The sequence below is a fragment of the Alexandromys fortis genome, unplaced genomic scaffold (genome assembly GCF_014885135.2).
Source record: "Alexandromys fortis isolate MF-2015 unplaced genomic scaffold, M_Fortis_MF-2015_v1.1 scaffold_372, whole genome shotgun sequence".
Classification (NCBI taxonomy): Eukaryota; Metazoa; Chordata; class Mammalia; order Rodentia; family Cricetidae; genus Alexandromys; species Alexandromys fortis.
In genome coordinates this window covers 568,176-573,308 of record NW_026068255.1, presented here as the reverse complement: position 1 = coordinate 573,308, position 5,133 = coordinate 568,176, and positions in this window count along the sequence as shown.

The window sequence follows — 5,133 nt, the reverse complement described above, 5'->3', positions numbered from 1 at the left end:
AAAGGAGCTAAAAGTATACAATGGAAGAAAGAAAGCATCTTCAACAAATGGTGCTGGCACAACTGGATGTCAACCTGTAGAAGATTGAAATTAGACCCATATCTATCACCTTGCACAAAACTCAAGTCCAAATGGATCAAAGACCTCAATATCAGTCCAAACACACTGAACCTGATAGAAGAGAAAGTGGGAAGTACCCTACAACAGATGGGCACAGGAGATCGCTTCTTAAGTATAACCCCAGCAGCACAGACACTAAGGACAACATTGAATAAATGGGACCTATTAAAGCTGAGAAGCTTCTGTAAAGCAAAGGACACTGTCACTAAGACAAAAAGGCAACCTACTGACTGGGAGAAGATCTTCACCAACCCCGCAACAGACAAAGGTCTGATCTCCAAAATATATAGAGAACTCAAGAAACTAGACTTCAACTGTTTTTCTTAATCATTAACCTAACCACAGTCTATATGGCTCCTCAATAGAAATCCATGTGTTTTAGCTGTGTGATACTTCCTTGTTTATACTTTTATCATTCAAACTCTACTTTAACTAACATTATTATTATCAGTTAGACAGTACAGTTTAGGAAGGAATCATCTTTATAATACTATACAGGTACAAATGCCCAGTTTAACGGAATGTTTTCATGAGATAAACACACTACATTACAGGCAGTGGGAATTTCCTGACACCCATTCACACCATGCCAGATACCAGAGAAATATAGCAGCAACAAACATGTATAGGCACAACAGAAGCAAAAGACACTTGGGGTCTATAGTCTAAGGGCCTTACCTATCCTATCTAAGATTTCCCCATCAGGGACATTCCTTTTGATTGACTGACACGTTGATCTCAGTAGCTACTTGCTGTTCCTCTGATATGGCCACTGGGAGTTCTTATTATCAATCAATAATAAGTTTATATAAAATAAAATAAGCTTGTGACTTTTCCATTTAAAATTGTCTTTAGATAAAAACATGAGGAGAAAGAATGGCTAGTCAAAATATCAACAATTTATTATTTAATTAATAACGGCTTAAGAACCATCCAAAGGCCCACCCACATCATCCCACTACCAGGCAACAGAAACCTCTCCCCATAACCATCTCCCTCACCACACCAGTGACCACCGGACCCACCAGACCCACCTGCACCTGGAGGGATAGGTGAGTGTCTGATATCCCAGATGGAGAACCCTGCCCTCTTGGCCCTAGCCTCACCCCTCCACCACCTATGGCACCCTTTGCAAGCATGCAGCATCACCATCTCCTGCCAACCAACCCCTGCCACACAAGAAACCACATGGCCCACTGGACCCACCTGGAAGGACAGGTGAGTTTCTGATGTCCTGGGTGAAGAGCCCTTCTCTCTAGGACCTAGCCCCTCCCCCACAGCAATCCCAGTGACCAGGCATTAGCACCTTCTCCTGCCAACCATCCCCAGACACACTAGGGACCACTTGGCCCACCAGCAACACCTGCACATGAAGGTATAATGACCACCAAGGACACAGGCCCCAACTTGGAGGAAGAGTGACCACTGGCTATACAGACCCCACCTATACCAATTGAAGGAAGAGAAGGGTAGAAGACAGTATAAGAATACATTCAACAATGTAAAGTACAACATGACAGAACCACAAAGTAGTTGTCCCAGAACAGCAAGCCCTGAATTTCCCAATGCAGATGAAGCAGAAGAATATGACCTTAAAATGAATCAGAAGTCTCCCAACCAAAAGAAGCCCAGGGCATGACAGTTTCAGTGCATAATTCTACCAGAATTTCAAAGAAAAGCTAATGCCAAGACTCCTCAAATTGTTCCACACAGTAGAAGAACAAGTAGCATTGCCAAACTCTTTTTACAAGGCTACAGTTATCCTAACACCAAAATCACAAAAAGACACAACTAAAAGAGGGAATTACAAACCAATCTCCCCCATGAACATTGATGCAAAAATACTCAATAAAATACTAGCAAACAGAATCCAAGAACACATCAGAAAAACCATCCACCATGATCAAGTTGGTTTTATCCCAGACATGTAAGGATGGTACAATATATGAAAGTCTGTCAATGTAATCCACCATATAAACAAACTGAAAGAAAAAAAAAACACATGATCATCTCACTAGATGCTGAAAAAGCCTTGGATAAAATCCAACATCCCTTCACAATAAAGGTATTGGAGAGATCATGGATACAATAAACATACCTAAACATAATAAAGACAATATACATAAGTCAACAGCCAACATCACACTAAATGGAGAGAAACTCCCAGCAATCCCACTGAAATCAGGAACAAGACAAGTTTGTCTACTCTCTCCATATCTATTCAATATAGCTCTTGAGGTCCTAGCTAGAGCAATAAGACAACAAAAGGAGATCAAGGGAATACAAATTATAATAGAAATCAAACTTTCACTATTTACAGAGATATTATAATACACATAAGTGACCCAAAAAAAATTCTATGAGGGAACTCCTACAGCTGATAAATACCTTCAATAATGTGGCAGGACACAAGATTAACCAAAAAAAAAAATCAGTAGACCTCCTCTATACAAACGATAAGCAGGCTGAGAAAGAAATCAGAAGCATCACCCTTTAAAATAGCCACAAATAACATTTGTGTTATATTTTATATATGTTATATCTTGGGTGACTCTAATCAAACACATGAAAGACATGTATGTCAAGAACACTAAGTTTTTGAAGAAAGAAATTGAAGAAGAATATCAGAAAATGGAAAGATCACCCATGCTCTTGGACAGGTAGGCACAACATAGTAAAAATGATGATCTTACCAAAAACAATCTACATAATCAGTGCAATCCCCATCAAAATCCCAACTCAATTCTTCACAGACCTTGAAAAAAACAATACTCAGCTTCATGTGAAAAAAAAAAAAACCAAGTAGTTAAAAAAAATCCTATACAATAAAGGAACTTCCAGAGGCATCACCTTCCCTGACTTCAAGCTCTACTACAGAGCTATAGTAATAAAAACAGCTTAATATTGGCATAATAACAGACATGTGGATCAATGGGACTTAACTGAAAACCCTGTTACTAATCCACACACCTATGAGCAATCAATTTTCTTCAAAGAAGCCACAATTGTAGAATGAAAAAAGAAAATGCAACTTCGACAAATGGCACTGGCATAACTGGATGATGACATGTAGAATGCAGAAACCCATATTTATCCCCATTCAGCCCAAGTGGATCAAAGACCTCAACATAAATCTAGTTACACCGAACCTGATAGAAGAGAAAGTGGGAATTAGCCTCGAATGCACTGGCACAGGAGACAACTTTCTAAATATAACACCAGTAGCACAGATTCTGAGATCAGCAATCAATACATGGAACTTCCTGAAACTGTGAAACTTCTGTAAAGCAAAGGATATGAACAATAAGACAAAATAGTAGATGAAAAGTGTAGGAAAGTCAGTAAAACACCCCCACTTATAAAAGGAAATGGCAGCTAATTGCTTAAAGATAATTAAAGCAGGNACAATTCAAATTCCCACTCCCTCTCCTCCTCCCATTCCCTCCACACACCCTCCCATCCCACCCTCTCCAATCCTAAGAAAGAGTAAGGCACTTTGCTTTGTGGAAGGTCCAAGGTCCTCCCTACTACATCTAGACTGAGCAAAGTATACTTCCAAAAAGAATGAAATCCCAAAAAGCCAGTACATGCTGTAGAGATAAATCCCAGTGCTACTGCTAGTGGTTCCTCAGTCTGCCCCAGCCATACATTGTCAGCCACATTCAAAGGGACTAGTTTGGTCCTACACTTGTTTCTTCTCAATCCAGCTGAAGTTGGTGAGCTCCAATTAGCTCAGATAGACTGCTTCAGTGGATGAACCCTTCATGGTCTTGATCTCCTTGCTCAAATTCTCATTCCTTCTACTCTTCAACTGAACCTTGAGAGCTCAGTCCAGTGCTCCGATGTGGGTCTCTGCCTCTGTTTCCATCTGTTGTTGGATGAAGGTTCTACGGTGATATTTAAGATGATCATCAGTCTGAATACAGGGAAAGGTCAGTTCAGGCACCCTCTCCTCTGTTGCTTTGGGTCTTAGCTGGGGTCATCCTTGTGCATTCCTGGGAATTTTTCTAGAGCCAGGTTTTTTTTTTACTAAGCCCATAATGGCTTCCTCAATCAAGATATCTCTTTTCTCGTTCTCATATCTGTCCTTCCTCCATCTCAACTATCCCATTCCCTCAAGTTCTTTTCAACCCTCCCCTGCTCTTCTCTTCTTCCCCTCATCCCCTTCCTTCTACCCCCACCTCCATGCTCCCAGTTCTGTCAGGTGATCTTGTCTGTTTCCAATTTCCAGGAGGGTCTATATATGTTTTTCTTTGGGTTCACCTTATTATTTAGCTTCTCTAGGATCATGAACTATAACCTCAATGTCCTTTGTTTATAGCTAGTGTCCACTTATGAATGAGTATATACCATATTCATTTTTGGGGTCTGGATTATTTCACTCAGGATAGTGTTTTCTAATTCCATCCATTTGCATGCAAAATTCAAGATGTCATTTTTTTACCACTGAGTAGTACTTTAATGTGTAAATGTGCCACACTTTCTTCATCCAGTCTTCAGTTGAGGGGCATCTAGGTTGTTTCAAGGTTCTGGCTATTACCAATAATGCTGCTATGAACATAGTTGAACAAATACTTTTGTAGTATGATTGAGCATCTTTTTTGTATATTCCCAAGAGTGGTATTGCTGGATCCTGAGGTAGGTTGATTCTCAATTTTCTGAGAAACCTCACCTTACTGATTTCCAGAATTATCCTAGTCTGCTTGTACCACCTATACTTCTTGCCTGGCTACTGGACAATAAGTGTTTTATTAAACCAATATGAGTGGCAAATCATTGCACTGTGCAAAAGCATTACCCATCAGCAACAGAAAAAATAGTTTTGTATTTTTTCTCTTTAGTCCCTTTAGTTCTTTGTCCCTTTCTCCCTTTATATCTCTTTCTCCAGTATAAACTGTGACTGCTCATTCATTTCCTGACTGCTCAGACCTAAATAATCACACAGATACTACAGTAATTACAATACTCTTAACTACCGAGCCATCTTTTCATCTCCCTTCTCTTTTTTAAAAA